Source organism: Cibotium barometz, chromosome 14 (assembly GCF_041138505.1).
Source record: "Cibotium barometz isolate CiBa-2024 chromosome 14, ASM4113850v1, whole genome shotgun sequence".
Classification (NCBI taxonomy): Eukaryota; Viridiplantae; Streptophyta; class Polypodiopsida; order Cyatheales; family Cibotiaceae; genus Cibotium; species Cibotium barometz.
The window spans coordinates 13509851-13520877 of NC_141059.1; the positions used below are offsets into that span (position 1 = coordinate 13509851).

General features: G+C 39.8%; 1 pseudogene; it reads right to left on the minus strand.

Annotated features, from left to right (window-relative positions):
• Window positions 1-9156: 9156 nt before the first annotated feature.
• Window positions 9157-10399, minus strand: LOC147631681 (E3 ubiquitin-protein ligase XB3 pseudogene; annotated as a pseudogene).
• Between the last annotated feature and the right edge of the window lie 628 nt (window positions 10400-11027).

Sequence of the window (11027 nt, forward strand, 5' to 3'; positions counted from 1 at the left end):
AGGTATATCTTATAAAGGAACTTAGCAAGCAAGTTACAGTTTCTTGATCCTCCATGTCTTTAGCTGCGTGGCCTAAGGGCAGAGTGTCATGATGATTATGATATTTTTCCCTCTATATCACTTATTGATTCAACATGAAGAAAATTTCCTAACCCCCATTGCATGTTAGGACTGTGTGCGCGCGTGTAAATATCCTTTTTGCAAATTGTAATTTTTTGATTGCCTTTGTATATCCTTTTTGTTTTGTCTCCTTGACCCTAGTTTACAGAGAAAACTGTAGCATGCATAGAATTTTATTAATAACTGTGATAGGCAAATGCACTACCATTGAATTCCATTATTTCTTGGAAGCGAATTCTATGGTTGAGCTTTTGCTTCAAAGTTCAGCTGGCCATAACTAATGCCAGATGGTGTAGGGAAAGGTTCCGCCAAAATGATGGCACGCAGGTTCTATGGTTCACACATGAGCATTCTCTTGGTGATGCCACCACTGACGAGCAAAGACGAGACAAAGCTGACAACTCTGCACGCTAGTGCAGGTTGACATGTCAGCATTCTCATGTAAGGTAGGCTGATTGGGTGGCTGTGATTTTGTCACTCTGATTGCTGTTCTAGAAAGTGATCAAGCAGTTGAGGCATTGATGGATGAGTGAATTCTATGGCTGAGATTTTGGTTCAGCCAACCGTGATTGTGGCGTTAATTGAATGAAATAGAAAGTGATCAAGTGGTTGTTATGAGATGGAGTGAGTTCTACTCCTCACCTCTGTGCTATAGATAATAGGTGGTTAGATTCTCATAAGAACACTTGAAAAAAATTAGTTGTGAACATAATTTTAAACACTCTCACGTGATCTTATGTTCAGCAAAACCATTTGTTTCTTGAAAGCAGCATACTGGACTGAATTGGAAAGAGAAAAAGGGGGATCACATGCAATCAACACTTGGTTCTGCCTCTTCAAAATCAAGGAGAGTGCCTAGTCTATAAAGATTTTGGAAGAATCCAGGAGTTTTGAGGTATTGGTGCAGAGCATTGGGTAAAGAAATGGATATGTTATCAGGGCAAAAATGAGCCTATGCCGTTGATAAGAGAAATGGATGGATATGTTATAGCATTAGTTTTGATCAGGTGGTTGCTATGACATGCAGACCAAAACTGTGCAGGAATAATGGAGCAAACTAATGCTGCTGTTTCAGCAGCAGTTCTCAATCATCTAGCTCAACCAAAGTGACACCATATGCAATGTCACCATGGAGGGAGGCTCTTTCATGATTGTAGGCCATATCCAATACTAGAGGTAGGGTGAATAGTAGAGGCGTTTCTTCGGATCTGACCAACTGCACAGCTCATAAAGATATCAATGATAAACTTGATTTCGAGAAGCTCATCACGCACATCAAACTGACTGAGGCTCAAATTTTTGAAGCAAATTGAGTCCGAACGGTTGCCTTAAGCAAATCTGCTAGTCAACACTGAGTTTTTGGCCAACAGGATTGTATTGTCACCAAGTTTAGCAACTCAACAGAGGGTAGGAGTGATGGAAAACCGTCAGTTTGTGGTGGAAGCCAAGCAAGAATCAGGCGAAGGCGGGTAGCTCGAAACATCGTAAGGATGTACCCGAAATTTTAGATCACCTGTGTCAAAAAATATCTATTTTTGCTATGAACAAAAATTTACCGTGCTAACCGAAAAAACAAAAAACAGTCTTTCCATGTCCACTTTGCCTATTGAAATTGGACCAACTCTCAAAGCTATAAAATTGAATGGTTTTCTATATCCAAGAAAGAAACCCCAATACTTGGAGTGAAAGAATGGCATAAAAAACGAAGAAAGCAACCACTGGCACACAGACGATCTCCAATGGCTTCTCCAAACCATAGCCTTCATTGAACACCCCCACAGCCTTGGGCATCTTTATAGTTGGCCAAGATATGGGGATATTAGGTAGAGTTTCGAGAGTCCCCAGAATTAAATGCCTCAGAGCTAACGAGACTTGTCACTCGGGGTTTGTCAACAATTGGGGTTTGTCAAGTTCAAAACGGCGCCTGGCCTTTGGGTGATTGCTTGGTTTGATAACTTCAAGGTAAGAATTATTGCCTGTTGTGGGAGACCTCAGACTCACCTTAGTCCGCACTTGCATATGTAGCTTGTATGTTAGTGTACCAAATCTATCAAAGCCATCTCTAGCCATCCAACCTTCAATGATTGCCATCTAGTATTTAAACCGGTTGGTGTTGGATATAGTTACCTAGTCTTGGTGCCTCCCCTCATAAAGGAGGCCATACACAATAGAGCTACACAACAGCGTTGTAGTTACAAGAAGAGGATAGAGCATTGATTTCTTATAGTCCATGTCGTGAACTACCTCTTTGGTTTGGCATTGAGTCGATGCAAAAGATCTCGTAAGTGCCTTTGTGAAGATGTTCATCCCAAGAAAGGTACCTAGGCTTTCAATTTGAAAAGAGCACAAGTTGTCTAGGAATTGGTGGCAAAAAAGGAAAATACTGTACTAGGAAAATAACACTTTAGCTATCTGTTAGATATAGTGCATCTTATATGTGTTAGTTCTCTTTCCATGAAAAATGAGACCTTTTTTAAAAATAATTTTCTTGGATTTTAGAAAAGCCATTTTCCCCTCTCCTGAGGATGATAATACATTTTGTTTCTTTCATTCTTTCTTCATCTATATGGAATTTTTCTCTGCATCTATGTGATTTAATGTCGCATGGTTAATCATCATTGATTATTCAAATAACTCATTGGCATAAAAAATTATGATGGGTGAGAAACAACATATCCCATTTCATCAAGAAATGTTTGAAGCTGAATCCCTAAACATGTACCATAAGTTAATGCTTTGGATTCCATCTCTATAAAGTGGGTTGCTACAAATAAATGATCCCATGAGAACATATACCTACTTATTAATTTCCTATTACTCTGACTTCTTGCATAATACAAATGCATGTTGACTCCTACTTAGCACTTTTTTGGTTACATCCAAAAACAATTACTTGGCCCTTTTTCATATATTGAGCAAGTTGGTTTGGACACAAAGTGAATTCGTTATCCGTAGACATCGATAGTTGGTTGAGCCCCGAAGGGCAGACGAGTCCCTCCCGGCACTACCCCGACAACATTCACAGCTAAAGTTCATCTACTCTAGTATTTGTCAAGTAAACTAAAAATCCCAACCATTTTGTTTTGGATAGTGTTATGTCAATACATGTACTTTTTATAGAGTTTACCATTTGCCTCCATGGGTGTTACAAACGATTTGCATGTACCCGTTTTAAATTTTTGAAGATTGATTCTACGTACTTGGATTAACACATGATGAGATCATCTTTAGAACTCATATTTCCCTTCAAATACAAAGTAAAACTATACATCCGACTTGTAATCAAGACTCCTATCCGTAAAGGGGTTCAAGAGGCACCCAAATAACCACACAAAACAAGGCCAAGACGTAGAATGTTTTATTTGCATCTTTGTAAGTAACTCAATACCTAAGATGTAATGAATTAGACCAAGGTTTTTCATCTCAAACTCTTTTAACAACTTTGTGTTTGCTTCCATCATCAATCAAGTCATTAGAGTTTCTAATCATGATTAAATCATAAACATGGACAAAAACCTTCTTGATATATAAAGAATGATCACCATGTGAACTCTTTGAATCTTAGTTAAATCACGAACTTATCGATTTGACCATTCGATGACTTTGGTGCTTGTTCAATTCATAGATTCTTCTCTTTAACCTACAAAAAAGTTTATCTTTTCCTTCTTCAAATCCTAGTGATTGCTACATATATGAATCAATGAAAGCTTTGAAGACATTTTATTGATACACATTTCAAATATTTGTAATTGCCAAAGATGATACTAGTGCAAAAGTTTCATCTTGATCAATTTTATATGCATATGCATAACCTATTGCAAAGAAACTCACTTTGCTTATTTCAACTAAATGCTCTTACTATATTTAATCATTTATATTGAATTGTATGTAATGGCATGTATCTCTTTATTTATTGCTTGTTTCCATTTCACATTTTGTACAATATCTTCATAGTAAGGATGCTTTTTTTCTTGCATCAAAGCTTAAAGTCAATACTTGGGATATTTTCTTTAATGTATGCTAACTTTTGGGACTACTTTTCTCTCTTTAATTTCCTTGTAGTTGTTTCTATAGCTTGGGGCATGCTCTATGATGAGAAAGCTCGATTTTGTCTTCATCATCAACTTTAGCTTCTTCTCTTAATTCTTACATTATGTACACGTTCCCATATTCGAGTGGGCTGATGTGCATTCCATGCTTCATCCTCTTTAATAAGAGAACTTGAAATGATAGTGAGCTCATATGTCCTATAAACTTTTCTTTGTTGAATTATAGCCTAAAACATGTGTTAAATTCTTATTTGTATGATACAAATCCTTCAAAGACAATGTTATTCGACACACACACAGACACACATTCTACTTAATATTAAAAAACCTTATACAATACATAACTTTCACCTTCACCAAATTCTTATTTGTATGATACAAATCCTTCAAAGACACTATTGAATGAGACACACACAGACACACATTCTACTTAATATTAAAAAACCTTAAGCAATGCCTAACCTTCACCTTCACACACACGTGCACGCACACATTTTTTTGGTTGCTAATGAACTTTAAGCAAAAAATTTAACCTTTATAAGAAGGCGATGCTGCTTGATTACGTTAGGAAACATGTAATCTTTGTTCTTAGGTTATAATAGGCAACAATGGATGACAAATGCTCACACTAGCTCTAATTGACTTCTCACCCACCACCCTTCCATTCATGCATATAGCCTCACCTTCTCATGTAGTCATCTTTGCCAACAATTGCTCTCAGAGACTTTTGTAACCTACCTATACACCCATGTTTATACCTATACACCCATGTTCAGTGCATGTGCTTAGCCACTAGGCACTAAACCCTAAACCCTGAATCATGAACCCAGAACCCTGTGAGAGCTTACAAAAGCCTGTAATCTCTCAACAGGCTTTTGTAAGCTACTTATACACCCATGTTTAGGCTTAGCACCCGGCAGAACCATCCCACACAACATAGCCTGCCACACAGCACAACCAGCCTCCTATTCTTATCAAATCAACTAAGGCATGCTTTATTTTATGTGGGTATAAACTAAGCCATGCTGTCAAAATGTAAACATGATTTTCTCTTGATTGAAAGAAAGGGATATGAATATGTACTTGGTTTACTCGTTTCACACTTGCTAATGGGTGGGGTATTAACACCTAATCATCTTAATCAGTGGACCATAAATTTTGGGTGTCATAAGCAAACAATTGTTTTCTTCATTAACATTGAAAACCCATGTACAATAAAATCTATAATAAATGAATTTAAAATAATGGTGGCAATGAAAAACCTCAGGTGTTTTTTTATAATTCTAGCCTATAAAATACACTAAGTTGCTTATTTTTTTGGGAGAAATAAATGCTGTAAATTAGATTGCAGATGGTACTGAATGGGTTGGTTGTTGCATTAATGAAAAGATAGTATTTGTATAGGAATCGTGACTACGACAATACATGGTCTCATGTCTTAGAAACTAACAAGGACCTAAACAATAAACCTCTCACAAACTTAAGCATCTACTGAGTATGCTGACCATATAAAGCTTTTATAGGACAACTATAACAAGCGCCATAGTGGCCTTTTGTGGCCTTCTTTTCTCCATGCTCACCTATTCAAAATATATATGTTTATGTATAAAATTTAGAGAGAATTTCAAAATAGTGGCCTTTTGTTTTCTAAGAGGCCTTCCCTAAAAGGTTTCGAAGGTCTTTGATGCCCTTTGAAGGCTTCAAATTTCAACACTATTTTGTAGGACAATTATAACAAATGTGATAGTGCAGAGACACTTGCCTTTCACTTATCTAACATTTGTGTTCCTCCATATGCGTTTTAGTGGATGGTGGCAGGTAACAACATTCTCCCCCTTGCTTGCAAAAATTGTCTGGTAGTAGGTGTGGGAGTAAACTCTTGATGTTCTTTGTCCTTCTATTTAGTTTGTACCACTCATGACTTCCCTAAGCATGTTGTGAATTCTTAGCTATTCACAGCTATTCAATAATGGCGTGTTAAGTTTTCAGTAGTGCTATAATCTATTGACCCATTCATAGCTTCAAACTAAATTTGATTTTTGATGGGTAACTTTGCCATCCAAAATTATCGAGTTTGGTGAAATATAGCAAGTTTTTTTTTGTATTTTAGTGTAATTTGTGACGGGCATTTTAAAATTTTGCAAGTATTTTACGGCCAAAATGCTCCAAAATGGGCATGATGCCTATCAAAAAGCAAACTATGCTTCTAACCTATTGGTGCTTAGTTTTTTAGTATCTTGCAAATAAAGTTGGTGAAACACCATATTAGTGAATTTGGGAATTTCCCAATTCTCATTTTTGAATACTTAAAAAAGGGGACATGGATAACATGTTTGTAAGTTTCTCAAAACCCTATCATATGACCTATCGTTGGAAAGCGCTTGAAAAATGGAATCTAAAGAGCTATAAAGCGCTCATTTTGGATTAGTTGTGTTCAAGTTATGGTTAATCCAAACTTTTGACCACGTGTCCCAAACTTGTGGAAAATTCTCATATTCCCCAATATGGTGTTGTGACCAGTTGTACGGTTGTCTTTACATTTATCAAATGTTAAACTTGACTAATTAGTATACTAAAATTTATAACGTGTCTTCTTATTTAAATAAATGATATCAACTTGTCTAAATCTATATTGGTCTAAAGTAAGTTAGTGTTAGAAATAAACTTTTATTCTCTATCCAGTGAAAAAAGGGCGACCTTCAAGCTGAACTGGTTTTTATTAAAAAAAGGTATATGTGAATCAGTTTTATGAGACTGAAATTTTAAAATTTTGAATCTTTAAAATCAAGTGAGGTAAAGTTACCAGTTTTTCTCAATTTGAGTTATGAAAATCACACTAAATGATGGATTTGGATTAAAAAAAACATTGAATGCGCATGTGTATGTCTGTAATATAAAAAGGCAACACAAAATTTTCCCATTGCATGTGATTATCTAATAACTACACTTACATCAAGAAATATTTTGACAGTAAATTTGGTCTTCAAGAAAATAAAACTTCCAAATCTCAAGGGAAGTGGTGGTGAAGGTCCAAAAATTATAAATTATTATGTTGTAATAGAAATGGTGTTGTAAGGTACTCACCAAAACGGGAACATTGTGTTTGCATGAGGGAGGAATGCAAGGGTTACCAATTTATACCCTTAGCCAATTACAAGGAAGAACTCGGACTTGTGGAAAAGCAAGGGTTCTCAACCTTGCATCCATTGGTGTCACCACAATGCAGATTAGCATTTGGGTAGGGGGAAAAGGGGGAGAGATCTATGGAAAAATCAACCGCCAATCATGAGTGCAAGAATGGAGGAGAGGGAGAGGGATATGGACATGGGCATGGAGAAGAGAAGATCAAGCAACAACACTCAATTAGCTCACTCACACAATCCAGTAGAAAACAAGAATACAATTAAGAGGGAGCAAACATATAAGCACGAATCACCACAAGAGCATAGGGCTAGTCTTAATTGTGATAACGGATTTAGGTGTTCTCAAAATGACTTATACAAGCCTTATGTTTACAATGTTAGTCCACCCAAGTAATGTTCGGGGGTACCAAAAAGCTAGAATTAGCTAATTTTCTAGGCTATGTATATTACTACCAACATTACACAAGTTGTTAGCTCAATATTTTGATTATCATCTGATATTACACAAATCGTTAAGTGTGGAGATGTCTTAAGTTGTTAGCTCAATATTTTGATTATCATCTGATATTACACAAATCGTTAAGTGTGGAGATGTCTTAATATCTATTACATGAGCGGTTTAGTGTAGATACAAAAAGATATGACTAAAAAAGGTAATGTTGCGAACGTCCAAAGTTATGTTAGCCATTGTGGTTAACATACCTACCTCTCTAATCATAGTTCTATCCTTGAAATTGGTCGTGTGCCTTAGGAACAACATAGTTGTGCTATGTGGTCATAGGCTTGTGATGGTTAGCAGCAGTCATAGTTCGTTGCATCCCATTCCAGAACAGCTTAGAGGTTGTGTAGAGGGAAGATCTTCCGTTGGGAAAAGGGAGATAGTGCTCAAAGAGGATCTCGCCCTGCCTTGGGAAAGGGAGGGGGGTGTTGCCTCCATGTGTACCATCGGAGTTGACCATGCTAGTCCTAGTGCCTCTTGTAGTTGGAGGACTCGATGGGTCGGAGATGTTAGAGGGCATCGGCGGTGATGGCAGTCGGAGCGGTTGGAGGGCACCGGTAGTGATGGCGGTCACAGAGATGTCGAAGGGCATTGACGGTGATGGCGGTCGGAGGACACCGGCGGTGACGACGGGCCGAGCGGTCGAAGGTGATAGTGGGAGGAGTTGCTCTTGGTGTAGTGTGGAGGACCTGGCTTCCTGTGTCCACAGGTTGCCCCACTACTACTCAATTCACCGTCTCGATGAATGCCATAGAAAAAAAAGGTGGATCTCTAGCAAGCTAGACCCCCGGGCAAAACATCCGATAGCCGAGCTCCTAGGCATACCTCATACAATGATCTTTCTAGGAAAACCTTCTGGAGAGATACACAAATAATAAAAATGATTCAACTCGGCTCCTAGGCAACTTCATCTAACAAGCTAGCTATGGAAAAAATGATTGAACCTAGCTCCTGGGCAACTTCATCCAGCAAGCCATCTCTATCAGTAGTATTACTGCAATTTCCTACATCCACCCAGCAAGCCATCTCTATCAGTAGTATTACTGCAATTTCCTACATCCACCCAGCAAGCCATCTCTACCTGTATTACAACTTCGCTCTGGCAAAGCATCTGGCACGAAGGTTACGCTTACAGTAATAGAAGCACAAGCCAACTAAACAATAGTCACTGGCCACTTCGTTCGGGCAAAACTTCTGGCATGAAGTCTAGGCATAAAAAAATACAAAATGAAACGTGGCCATGGCCATTATTACAGAAAAGATCCACTTCTCATTAACATAAAAGATCCACTTCTCATTAACATAAAATATCCACTTCTCATTAACATAAATAATCTACTTCTCATTAGCAAAAAAATATCCGCTTCTCCCAAGCATCATTAGCATGTGTGCCAAGGCAGTCTCCAATAGAACTTGCGCTTCATGGTTAGCTCATAACTTCCACGGAGATGGCCATACCAAGGGCTTTGTAGTTAAAGGGTTGAGAAGAGCTGCACAAGTTGTGTTATGGTACTTCATAGCGATGAACAAAGGAGTGTGCCCTTGAGAGTTTCTTTGCAACCTATCTGCACCCCATGCTAGAAGCTCTTTTACACATTCAGTTGACCCACCTGAGGGGCTATAAAATGCAAAGGTGTGCTCCCAAATCCAAGGTTGCGTCTGCCAGATTTTGTTGTTGTTGCACAAACAAGGGCCCCATTACTTAGTAGCAAGTGACTATAGTTGGAGGAAAAGACCTAGCCGTGGGGGTAGCTCCACTCCCATCTTGAACATTGATGAACCTGGCAAAGCCCCTAAGTTTGGGTGACAGTAGGCAATTGGGCATCATTCAAGATTATCTGAAGGCAGTGGAGGTGTCCACTTTTTGTAGTGTAGTGCATGTAAGTCCTCCCATGGGGGATGCATCAAATATGAGGACATTAGCTCCCCATTCCACCAATATCTCAATGCAAGTTGCTCTTCCATTCGTGCAAGCAAACCTCAATGGTGTCTGTTTGTGATAATGCCTTATATCCACCATAGCCCCATTCTCCAAAAGCAGCGAAAGCACATCAAGTTGGCCATGGGAAGCTGCATGGTGGAGAGGAGAGAGGGGGGTCAGGTGAGAGGGAGAGGGTGGGGTCAGGTGAAAAGTGGAGTGGGAGACGGTGAGGTTGTAAACGAGGGGGGTGGTTTTGAACTAGAGAGAGAAGGAGAGGAGGGCCCCTCTCCTTCTCTCTCTGGTGCAAACCCCTCCTGCCCCCTCATCGTTCGCCAACTCACCGACCCCCCACTTGGCCCTCTCACTCGACCCCACCCTCTCCCTCTCACCCTACCCCCCCTCTCCTTCTCTCTCTATAGCGCAAACCCCTCACCGACCGTTTGACTCCCTCTCTCACTCACCCGAACCCCATCTCCTTTCTCTATCTAGAGCAACCGCTCCCACCCTTGCTTCACACCCCACCGACCCCTTGGCTGCCTGCCGTGGCGAAAATGGATAAGGGGAGCATCGTTCTGGTCGTGCCTACCCCGAAGGTTCCACGGCTGCAGTCGGATTGTTGCCCAACTCCATAGGGTCGTCTAGGACATTGTCCAACATGAAGAGCCATGCCGTGAACTTAAAGCTGCGCCAACATGGCATTTTGGGTAGAACCCATTAGTCGCCTAGCCATCCACCACTCCACTCCCTCTCCCTCTCACCCAATCGGGCGGTTTGGTGAGAGGGGCGAATGACAAGGGGGAGGTTTGCACCAAAGAGAGGAGAAGGGGGTCGGGTTGGTCGGTGAGGTGAGGTGAGAGAGGGGAGGGATCGCGAGTGAGAGAGGGGGTGGTCAGTGAGGTGAGGGAGAGAGGGGGTGGTCAGTGATGAGAGAGAGAGAGAGAGAGGGGTTTTTTGTTTCTTTTTCAGAGAGGGATGTTTTTTTTCTTTGGATTTTTTTTTTCTTTTAGATTTGGAAAAAATACTAAGAGGGGGATGTTTTTTTTTGTTTGACCAGTGATGAGAAGGGGGGTTGTAGGTGAGAGGGGGGTGGAGAGAGAGAGAGAGAGAGAGAGAGGGGCTGGGTGAGAGAGAAAAAAAAGGGGGGTGAGGTGAGGTGAGGTGTGAGAGAGAAACGTTTTTTGTTTTTGTTTAAAAAAAAAGTGTAATGGAAAAAATTACTTAGAGGGGGATTAAAAAAAGAAGAGGCGGATACCCGATACCTGGCACTTCACGAATACCAAAGGGAGTTGAGGTAG